The sequence below is a fragment of the Octodon degus genome, unplaced genomic scaffold, assembly GCF_000260255.1.
Source record: "Octodon degus isolate 3935 unplaced genomic scaffold, OctDeg1.0 scaffold00016, whole genome shotgun sequence".
Lineage (NCBI taxonomy): Eukaryota > Metazoa > Chordata > Mammalia > Rodentia > Octodontidae > Octodon > Octodon degus.
The window spans coordinates 20,441,102-20,453,532 of record NW_004524592.1 but is presented as its reverse complement, the minus strand read 5'-3'; the positions used below and the strand labels follow the sequence as shown (position 1 = coordinate 20,453,532).

General features: G+C 37.2%; 1 pseudogene; it reads right to left on the bottom strand.

Annotated features, from left to right (window-relative positions):
* Window positions 1-11,332: 11,332 nt before the first annotated feature.
* Window positions 11,333-11,710, bottom strand: LOC105741576 (annotated as a pseudogene).
* Between the last annotated feature and the right edge of the window lie 721 nt (window positions 11,711-12,431).

The window sequence follows — 12,431 nt, the reverse complement described above, 5'->3', positions numbered from 1 at the left end:
GGCGCAGGGTAGCAGGAAGCTCTCCACACACTCACCGGACCTGGGCTAGGACTGGGTCTCGATCAAAGATCTAAATATTAAAACAGAAACACTAAATCTGGTGGAAGATGGAATAGATAAAACTCTTGAAGACATTTATGTAAGTAAAGACTTTATGAGCAAAATCCTGATAACACAAGAACTATCAAAAAGAATCAAACAGTGTAATCTTGTCATGTTAAAAAGCTTTTGCACAGCAAGGTAAGCCTTGGAAACAGCCCAAAAGCATGCCACTTAATGAACGGATGAAGATGTGGGCTTTTATACAATAGAGTACTATGCTCCCACGGAAAGGATGAGTTTGAGGCATTTCTAGCTAAATAGATGCACCTTAAGACCATATTCTTCAGGGAAATAAATTGAACATACATGTGCAAATACTGCACTGTTTTCTCTCGTGTGAGAAACCTGAAGTGTAAGTAAGAACCAAAATATATAACATGTATTTTGAAATATGAAGAAAATGTTCAAATAGGAAGAGAAACTATGAAGGGGGAAAGGGAAAAGGAACGAAGAGAAAAGAAAAATGAGGAAAGAAAGAAAAAGTAGAAACAAAGTTTATATAAATAAGGAGGGAACAGAGGGTTGAAGAGAGGGCAAGGGAATGGAAAAAGATGAGAATCAAGTTATACTGTGTACTGGCACAAATTCCCTGTGATAAATGGGATCATTATGTGTACCTAAAATGTACCAATCAATTTAATAAAAACATAAAACTTAGGAGATCACTAAGTTGATGATGACTATAGAGGCTAATTCGACCTACCTTAAATTTTCTCATTCTCATTTTTCATTTCTATAATGATCAGGAATAAATAATCTCCAGCTCTAATTCCAAGTCAAATTTGGCTATAACAAAAATAGAAAAACTTTGAATGCAATAAAAATGTATTGTTCTCTCACAAAAACGTGCAGGGCATTGTCATCAGGGGTGATTGGAAGGATGGATTCTCTCAGAGTCCTAAATGCCCTTGCAGGGCTCCGAGTCTTCATTCAAGAAGGTCGGTACTACAGGTGCAGCCAGAAGTGATATCTACATTGAGCATCAGGGGCAAAGTTACAGAGGATAATGAGCCAAGGTACACCACGTGTCTCATAGGAAGGATCTTCATGACATTTCTACTTATAACCCATACACCTGGACTAGCTACATAGCTACTGGCTTCATGGCCAGCTAAAGAATGCAGTGTTTATGCTGGGAAGTCATGTGTCAGAAAGAAAAACATCAAAAGACAATTTATCTATGACTACACCTCTGCCTATGCTTGCCTATGCTTGTGCCTAGTCTATGTCTATGTCTATGTCTATGTCTATGTCTATGTCTATGTCTATGTCCATGTCCATGTCCATGTCCATGTCCATGTCCATGTCTATGTCTCTGGAAGAAATGGAAGAGAATTATTGAGAAACAATGCTCTTTTTCACAAAACATAAAATGGAAGACAGGTTGTTGCTTCTCATCTCAAGAGACCATCCTGTGGTTGTTAAAACTTGCTTAGTGCAGTTCTTCCCATGCAGTGGTAAAGTCTCACTGCTGCATAATAAATAGGAATTGGAAGCAGAAATTGCTTCAAATCAGGATCAACATCCTTTTTATTTAAAAGTCTTTTTAAATTTTCGGATGAATTTAATTTCCTCCAAATTGAGCTCCCATTCTCACCTTCTGCCCACCTCAACTTGTTATTCTAGTCTTTATCATTGCATAAAAGGCAATCTTCTTTCCCCAGTTGCTCATCTTCCAAGCCTGGGTATCATCCTTGGGACTATCTGTCTTTTTCCTATGTATCTAGCTTATCAGAAAATCAGGCATTCTCATTCCCTTCATTTCTAGCATCCTGTCTCTTTGATGGATGATTGCAAGTCACCTAAATCCTTCCTCTGCCTTTTGTTTTTCCTTCATTTCTGTCAATCCTTAGCACAGTTTCCAGACTGATACCACAAACATGTGAATCAAAGTGTTTATTTTAAAAATATACAGTGAAAAGTTTTCAAGTAAAATATGATTTTTGAGATTTATTTTAAAACAAAGAAACCAGGGAAAAGTATTGGAGTAAAGGGACAGGAAAGAATATAAGCAAAATTGTGATGATTTTTGAAGCCAGATGACGCATGTGTGACTGTTAATCTTAATTTGGCAACTTCATTAGATAATAAATGCCTAGGAGATTAGCAAAGCATGCTCCTTGGAGTGACTGGGAAGCTCATGAGGTATGGACTTGGGTTTTATATGTAGTCCTGTTATAGTTTCTACCTAGATGCCCCCAAAGCCACGTGTGCTTTTAAGTGGGGGATGGGAGGTGACTGGATCCTGGGTGTTTAGTTTCTAGCTAAGTGTGATTTGGAAGGTGAAGCCTGTTTGGAAGAGGTGGTCCCTGTGGGTGCAGCCTGGGAAGGTTTCTCTCATTCTTCCCTTGATCCCTATCTGCTTCCTGTCGCCTGTACCCTGGGAAGCTGTCCTCTGCCCTGGGAAGCTTGCCCTGCTGTGCAGCTGGCTGACTATGGACTAGAAGTCCTACAAACTTGGCACCCAAATAAATATCTCCTCTTTTAATTTGTGGATGGTGGGAGTTGCATCTCAGCAATGAGCAGGTAATGAAAATGAGGCCCTCAGCCACACCTCCCACTGCTCCTTAGCGCTGTGGCCCTGCTCTGCTTTCTGGTTGCCGTAAAGTAAGCAACTTTGTCATGCCAACCGTTTCTGCTATGTCATTCTGCTGTGGCACCAGCTGCCCCTGTACAGAATGCCCCCAAACTGTGAGCTAGATTATACTTGTCCTTTAAAAAGTGGGTGTTTGTTCCTGTATCTCAGTGACAGAACAGCTGACTAATATAGAAAATTGGTACTCGAGAAGTGGGGTGAAAAAAAAGTGTGGTTGGTTTGACTGTTCCTGACCATGTGGCTTAGATGCCTCTGGAACTTGTTTGTAGGAAGAGTTTGGAAAGGTTTGGAGATTGGGTGTAAAGGATTACAGCATGTATGAAACAAAACCTTTTCTAAAATCACCAGAAAAAAAGAGAAACTGTCCTTGATCATACTGGGGAAATGAATGAGAAGGAAAAAAAATAGACTCACAGATAAAAAGTTCTGTGGGGTAACATGGGGATATAAAAAGTTCAAAGTATGGGGGATATAAGAGAGTTCAAAAACTATTAAAATGTATTAAAGAACAAACTACAGAGAAAAGGGCAACGTGAGTGATTTCATGGAGACCAGCTGGCAGCAGAGGGCGCTGTTCCATCTGAGACAGGAACTCTGGGAGCAGCCATCTTGGAAATGACAGGGAAAGACACAATCTCCCACATCTTTAAAAAAAAAAAAAAAGTATAATTGAGGCAGGTGATTACACGTAAGAATTATTATTATTTTCTGGAAACATACCTTTCCAAAAGGTATGTTCTTTACTTTCCTGGTTCTTTACTTTCATAAAAGCCAAAAGCGTGGACATTCTAGTCCTTGATAGAAGCCTAGAAAAATAAAGGAACTACTATAAGAGATGAAGATGGAAAACAGGTTACAGTTTGTAGAGTGTTTTCTCCTGAAAGGTCCACATTTAACTGGTTGATCTTTAATTAATCTGGATCATTAAAATATATTTGATGTTCACGGTGCATGCAGCACATGCATAGGTGTTTAATGAATATCTGCAAACATATAAAGATTCCTTTATTTGTGGACCTTCTATTGTACCAGATGGAGAAAGAAAATAAAATAATATGCTAGAAAAGTGCTGTATACTAAAAGATGGTCAGTGACATCATAAAAATATAAAGTACAGTCTGGTAAGGGGGCTGAGAAGTGCTAGGTGGTGGGAAGGTCAAACTTCATAAAATTTTCACTCATTGAGAAAGTGACACTACAAGAAAGACAGAAAGGATGTAAGAAAGTAGCTATGTAACTGGGGATGGAGATCCCTAGAGGAAATGACCCTCTAGCTGGCAGAGAATTAGCCATGAGGAGGGGACCAGGGTGGCTGCATTGGAAAGAACAGGCAAACAGGTAATGAGAAAAGTAAGGTAGCACATCCTGGGGTCTTGCAGACTGGTACAGGAAATTGAACATCATCACCAGGTTTTGAACAGAGGAGATGCAAAATTCTTATTTAAATTTTAAAAACTAAGCATGGTCTTGTCATGAAAATAGTAGACTTCAGAGGCCAAAGGGAAAAGGGGAAGACCAGTCAGGGGCCATGCTGACAGTGGCTTAGGGCATCCCTTAATGGAGGTAACCAAAGAGGCATTGAGGAAAGGCTGAATTCTGGAGGTTTAAATTTTAGGGGGCATATTTTGGTTTTTGTTTACATTTTTTATTTTCCTCACCTGCCACCCTCTTTCCTCCCCTCTTCATTTTCTCTCTTTTCCTATTTTCTTAGACAAGGTCTTGCTATGTTGTTGAGGCAGGTCTTGAAATCACTGTGTAGCCCTATCTAGCTTTAAGCTCTCAGTGCTTCTGACTCAGCCTCCTAAATTATGAGATTACAAGGTTGTACCTTGGTGCCCAACTTCTGGATGTTTATATTGATGTATTAGAGCTAGTCATTTTTACCTTAGTAAATTGGACATAAGATAAGGGAATAAAAAAGTTAGAAAACACTCCAAGGTTTTTGCTCCAATTGACTGGAATGGTGGGGAAGACTGAAAAGATTGAGTTTTGACCCATAAATTGGGAACTTCAAGTTGAACATGTATTTTTGAAATATCTACCATTAACTGGATTGGAAAGATTTTAAGAAATGAAAGCTTGAAGGGCAAGAGCAAGCTACCCTTTTGGATATACTGGGTTTGAGATATCTGTTAGCCATCAGGAAATTAATAATCCATCAACAAGGAGTGCTTCTGAATGGGAGAGATTGGAAAAGTCCAGAATTAGCTGGGCCTTATAAAAGGAGCCCAAACATAGTCCTGCAGAGGATCTAGACAGACCATAAGGAACATGACAGCAGGTATAAAGAAGACCGTCTCAGTGGCTTAGTCTTAATGTCTTAGGTTTTAAAGTGACAAAGAGTTAAATGGTTGAACTATGATTAATGGCTTCAGTAAAAAAAAAATAGAGCTGAATTTCAAAGGAAGATGTTTTTCTCTGTATTTATATATTTCTTCCTCAATTCATTTGCATTCTGGAAAATAAAACAGAAAATTATCTTTGGTACATTTCTGTAAAGTCTGAATGTCAAGGGAGGAAACTAGATTTAGAAGATATCTGGAGCTTTCCTGGTGCTGTTTAAGAACTTTGGTTGACTCTGGGCAGCCTGTGGGACTCTGGTAAGCTCTGACCTTCCTTAGCCCACAGTACATAGCTGTGGAACTTCTGCTGCTCCTGGTCCAAACTTATAAGAACTTAGGAGATCTCTGAGTGGCCTGCAGGATGCAGGAGAGTTGCAATCTGTGGGCCCAGCACAAGCAGGCCTGGAGCTTTCCTGGAGCAATTTAAGAATTTAAGCAGACTCAGGGCAGCCTGTGGGACTCTATCTGGGTGATTACTGGGAGCTTCAAAAATGTCAAAACACAGGAGCAAAAGGCAATCTCAATCCTCTCAGCCACCCAGAACAAATCCAGGAAACAAAACATACCAGAACTTGGAAATTTCACATCTAAAATCTCTGAAATGATAGCAAATGAAGTAAAGAAACAAGTCCATGAGAGTATAGAAGAAATAAGAGCATAAATAATCTCAGTTCCAAAAATAAAGAACAACAATCATGAAAGAATTACTCAGCACAGTTAAAAAGAACATAGATTAAAAAAAAATAGAGGAGAATAGAAAAATGATGGAACACTTGATGAATAATGCAGGAAAGAATTAGAATGCATGAAACATATTCAAACAGCCAAAACATTAAGAACTACATTGAAAGCAGGCAAAAATGCTTGAATGAAACTGAAGATAGACTTTCAGAACTCAAAGACAGTGTTTCAGTTAATGAATGTGAAATCAAAGATCTCTTAAAACTAACAAGAAACCAGGAAGTAATTCAGCAGCTACAAGATGATTGCAAAGAAAAATAATATAAGAATAATAGGTGCCAGTGAAGCAGTGGGAGAGCACAAATGACATTAAAAAGACTATTTGCAGAAGTACTAGCGAAAATTTTCCCAAACATGAGAAAAGAAACTGATATACCAACAAGTGAGGCATATAGAACTTCACACAGCCATAATTACAATAAATGTACACATAGACACATAATAATCAAAATCTCAGAAATTCAACAAAAGAATAGAATATTAAAAGCTTCTAGAGAGAAGAAACAGATCACCTGCAATGGAAGGCCCATCAAAATCATGGCAGATTTCTCAACACAAATCATCAAATCAAGAAAAGCTTAGAGTGAAGTATATCAGGTCCGAAAGAAAATAACTTTCAACCCAGATTGATGTACTCTGCAAAACTATCTATCAAATTCAATGGTAAAATAAAATCCTTTCATGACAAAGAGCAATTGAAGAAATTCATGACCACTGAATGAATCCTACAAAATGTGCTGACAGATATTCTAGAAAAAGATAGAAGTGATCACAGCTTCAAGAGCAACAGAAAGAAACCACCAAACAGAGCAAGTAATTAAAAGGAGGGGGAAAGTAGAGAACCAATAACAGGAAAATAACACGATAAAGATAAGCCAATATGTATCAGTTATAACGTCAATGTAAATGGATTCAATTCACCAATCAAAAGAAACAGACTAGCAGAGTGGATTAAGAAACAAAATCTAACAATATTCTGCATACAAGAAACACATTTAACTCAAAAGGAAATTCACAGACTAAAAGGCAAAGGATGGAAAACAATCCCTCAAGGCACAGGAAATCAGAAAAAAGCAGGGTAGCTATCCCGGTTGCGGACAATATCAGCTTCAAACCAAAATCATCCAAAGAGATAAAGGTCACTACAAACCTGTTAAAGGAAAACTGCTGAGGAAGAGATAACAATTATAAATACATATATGCACCAGATGTAGGAACATTGTCTTACATAAGATAAGTTTTAACAGATACAAAAAAATCAAATGAGCAATAATACAATAGTAGGGTCAGCCAAATAGCTCAGTGGATTAAAGCTCCTGCAAGCAGACACAGGGGCCTGGGGTTCAATCCCTGGGCCTGCCATGCCAGCCCCACCCTTGGGGCACACTGAGACAGTAATTGAGACTGGGTGTGGTGGTGTGTGCCTATAATCCCAGCTCTTTAGAGACTGTAAATAAGCAGATCACTATGAGTCTGATCTAGTAGTGAGGCCCTGAACACCCTGTAGACCCTTCTCTAAAAAAAAAAAAAAAAAAAGAAAGAAAGAAAGAAAGAAAGAAAAAATAATAATACAATAGTAATGGGGGAATTTATTCTTTTATAATGGGGGAATTTAATGCACTACTGTCACAAAGAGATAGATCAACTAAGCAAAAAGTCAGCAAAGAAATAACAGAACTAAGCAAAACTTGTAAAGACATTGACTTGGTAGATCTTTAGAGTGTTTCACCTAGCAACAACAGAATACATATTCTTCTCAGCCGCACATGAAACCATCTCCCACATAGACCGTATACTGACATGCAGAGCACTCTTAAGTAAATACAAAGCAATTGAAATTATTCCATGCATACTATCTGATCACAGTACAATAAAACTGGAAATTATTGACAAAAGAAACTACAAAACACCATAAACACATAGAAAATAAATAAAAACTTCTTATGCAACCAGTGGGTCACAGGCAAAATTAAAGAAGAAATTAAAAAATGTTTACAATCAAATGAAAATGCAGATATAACTTACCAGAACCTGTGAGATGCAATGAAACCTGTCTTAAGAGGATAATTTGTAGTGATCTTTCACATTAAGAAAAGAAGACAGATTGAAATAAACCATCTTATGCTGCACCTCAAGCTCCTAGAAAAACAAGAGCAAGTTAAGCCCCAAGCCCAAAGAAGGCAGGAATTATAAAACCTAGAGCAGAAATTAATGCATTGGAGATGAAGAAAACAATACAAAGAATAAATGAATCAAACAGTTGGTTCTTTGAAAGAATAAATAAAATTGATAAACCTGTACTCAACCTAATCAACAAAAGGAAAGAAAAAACTCAAATTCATGCAATAAAGAATGAAAAGGGTGAAATCACTACAGACCCTAGAGGAATTCAGAAGATCAAAATCTTTACTCTCACAGAATGGAAAACACAGATGAAATGGACAGTTTCCTAAATACACATGAAATACCAAAGCTGAGTCAAAAAGATATACAAACTCTGAATTACCCAATAACAAGAAATAAAGCTGAAAAATATAATTAAAAAAAACCTACCAATAAAGAAAGGCTAGGTCCTGATGAATTCACATCAGAATTCTACAAGAAAGTTAGAGAAAATTTAATGCCTATTTTTCTCAAACTCTTCAATGAAATTGAAAGAGAAGCAATTCTCCTAAACTTTCCTGGAGGCATTACTCATATTAAAAAACCAGAGAAAGATCTAACTAAAAAAGAGACTTACAGGCCAATCTCTCTAATGAATATAGATGCCAAAATCCTCAATAAAATACTCACAAACAATGAAGCAAATCATCAAGAAGACTATACATCATGACCAAGTGGGATTCATTCCAAGAATGCAGGGATGGTTCAATATATGCAAGTCCATAAATGTAATACACCACATGAATAAAACCAAAAACAAAACCCACATGACCATCTCAATCGATGCAGAAAATGCTTTTGACAAAGTCCAACACTCATTCATGATAAAAACTCTGCAGAGGATTGGAATAGATTGTCCGTATCTCAACCTGATAAAAGCCATCTGTCAGAAACCAACAGCCAACATCATATTAAATGGAAAAAAAAACTGAAGACTTTCACTTTAAAATCAGGAACAAGACAAGGATGTGCACTGTTTCTTCTCTTATTCAATATATAGTTTTGGAAACATTAGCCAGAACAATTAGATGAGAGAGAGAGAGAAACAAAAGGAAAAAAGCTTAGAAAAGAAGTGAAATTATTATTTGCAGATGACAAGATAGTCTACATAGGGGACCCCAAAAACTCCACCAAGAGTCTTGTAGATTTAATCACCAAATTCAGCAATGTAGAAGGATACAAAGTCAGTATGCAAAAATTAGCAGCATTTTTGTACACAAAGAATGAACACACTAGAGAGAAATTAGGAAAATCATGTCTTTTACAATAACATCCAATAAATAAAACACAGAGGAATCAGTCGCACTAAGGACATAAAATATTTATACAGTGAAAATTACTATACTATGAGAAAACAGATTGAAAAGGATTTGAGAAAATGGAAAAACATCTACATCTTGGATAAGAAGAAACAACATTGTCAAAATGGTCATACTCCTAAAATTGTTATACAGATTCAATGCGATCCTGATTAAAATACAATTAGTATACTTCAAAGAGCTAAAGAAAACTTTCCTTCAATTCATTTGGAGTCAGAAGAGATCCAGAATATCAAAAGCAATCCTAGGACACAAAGAAAAGGTAGGAGGCATCACAACCCATGACCTGAAATTATACTATAAAGCTACTGTGATAAAATCAGCATAGTACTGATGTAGAGACAGACCTGAGGATCAATGGAAGAGATGAGAAGATGCAGAAAGAACTCCAAACACACTCAGCCACCTTATCTTTGATAAAGGGGACAAACATGTTCAATGGAAGAAAGAGAGCCTCTTTAATAAATGGTGCTGGAAAAACTGGCTTTCCACATGCTGAAGGCTAAACTAGACCCATGCCTGTCAACAGGCACAAGCCTACAGTCAAAATGTATCAAAGATTTAAATATTAAAATAGAAACACTAAATTTTCTGGGGGACAATGGAGATAGAAATCTTAAAGACCTAAGGGTAGGTAGAGCTTTCACGAATATAAACTAAACTGCACAGGAAATACTTCAAAGAATCAACAACTGGGATCTCATCTTTTTGAAAAGTTTCTGCACTTCAAAGCAAATTTCCAACAGAGCAAAAAGAAAACACAACCTGGGAAAAAAATTATAGCCAACTGTTCCTCTGACACAAGCCTTCTATATGGGATATATAAAGAATTAAAAAAAATATCAGGCCCACCAAATTCAAAGACCCAATCCAAAAATGGGCATCTGAGATGAATATAAATGTCTCAAAGGAAGAAATACAATTGGCAGGTAAACACATGAAAAAATGTTCAACAACATTTGTCATTCAAGAAATGCAAATTAAAAGAACACTGAGATTCTATCTCACCCAGGAAGAATGGCTAACATCAAGAGGTGGGCTAATAACAAATCCTAGAGAATCTGTGGGAAAAAAGCACTCTTTTGCCCTGTTTGTGGGAGTGCAGACTGGTACAACCACTATGGAAATCAGTGTGGATATTCCTTTAAAAACTAGGATTGGAGATCCCATTCAAGCCAGCTAACTCCTCCTGGATATTTTCCAAAAAGAACTGAAAACCTCATGCCACAGTGATATATGTGTACCCATACTTATAGGAGCACAATTTGTCATAGCTAAATCCTGGAAACAACACAGATGCCCATCAAGTGAAGAACAGATAAAGAAGATGTGATATTTTTACACAATGAAGCATTACTCAGCTGTAAAACAGAATAAATTTGAATCTTTTGTAGGTAAATCGATACAACCAGAGACTATACTCTTAAGTGAAATAAATCAGACTCGCATGTGCAAACATTGTATTGTCTCAGTGTGAGCACCTGAAAGAGAAAAATGGAATCTGCAGGGTACAGTAGATACTTAGAAAAGGGAATAAACTTATTCAAAAGGAAAGAGTTACTGAGTTGAGGAAAAGGAAGGGAGGTGGAGTGGAGGAAAGAGATTTATCTGTGTATGTAAACAGAATAGTGTGGAGAACTGTACTGTGCATTTCTGCTGGTCTATGGAAAGAAGCAGTCAATGCTTTAATTTGTTTCATTTCCTTTTTTCAATTCCTTGTACTTTTTGTTTTTAATTTGTTATACATTTCTTTGTTCTTCCAATTTTACATGCATAAATCTGGTAATATGGATAACTCATTGGAAGACAACACTATGCATTACAAAAAATACTGTGAAATTATTATTTAAGTGAAATTCTGCACCACTTGTAATTTTTTGTTTTAATTCTAGTTTGTAGTCTCTTTAAAAAAATATAATAATTGGAAAGAAGAAGACCTCTGTCTTTTCTCCATTACAGTAAGATTTTTTGCTAAATTTTTATTGCTAAGTAGAAACTGTATAGGTTTATGATATAATATGAATTTTTGTTTTGTTTTGTTTTTGCAGTTCTGAAACTTTATTTCAAAGTTAGTTCTCATGCACATTCACCTTCTGGAGATTTTTGAATGTGGTAACAGGGACATAGGTTACCAAGGTATACAGCTTATTTGGTGAATCTTCATCCTCCTTCTGTTTCCTGGACAATTGTACTCAGATATGAAATAGGATATTCCTTATTCCTTTGGCCCAGACAGCTTTGTTGAGCCTGGTGTCAATGTGCATGCCTGGAGTCTCCGTCTCCTTCATGGCAAACTTCCGGATCTCCTTAAGTGCTTGAGGGGTGCGCTTCTTGAAGCCCACTCTGTGGATGCACATGTGAATGTTGATTGTGTATTCTCGAGTCACCACCTCCTTGGTGGCAGAATGGCCATTTTTCTTCTTGCCACCCTGCTTTGTGGGAGCCATTTGGCCAGACCCAAGTTGGAAAGGACAATATGAAATTTTGAAACATGTATATATTGTGGAAAGGCTAGTGAGTTAGCTAAGTTATGTTTTGTGCACATGCTTCATTTTCCTGATGAGCACAGCTGTAAAATCTATTCCCGGTGATTTTGGAGATGAAGGTTTGTGCAGAACATACTCACCATGCTGAAGGATGGGTCTCCTGAGCTTACTCCTCTGGTCTAACTGAAGCTGCTGTACCTTGACGTTTGAGAATTTTCTGTTTTGTTTTCCAGAATGCAAGTGGATTGAGGAATAAATGTACAAATGCAGAGAAAAACATTTTCCTATACAATTCAGCTCTTTTTTAAAATCACCACTGCCACTAATGATCAACATCTCCCTGACCCCTGGCAACCACTATTCTATGATCTGCTTCTTTGAGCCAGGCTTTTTAGATTCTGCTTTCAAGTGAGACCATTTGGAATCTGCCTTTCTTCTTTTCTAATCTTTATTTCTATTAGGACATAATTGCAGCATATGATTACATTCATCATGGGAGGTTGGTGCATGGACATAACAGATCTTAACTCTGTGTGTCCCTTCCATCTCTTGGTCCCCTTTCCATTTGCCAAAGACCTATCTTCCTATTTCTCCTTCTCCTTCTCCTTCTCCTTCTCCTTCTCCTTCTCCTTCTCCTTCTCCTTCTCCTTCTCCTTCTCCTTCTCCTTCTCCTTCTCCTTCT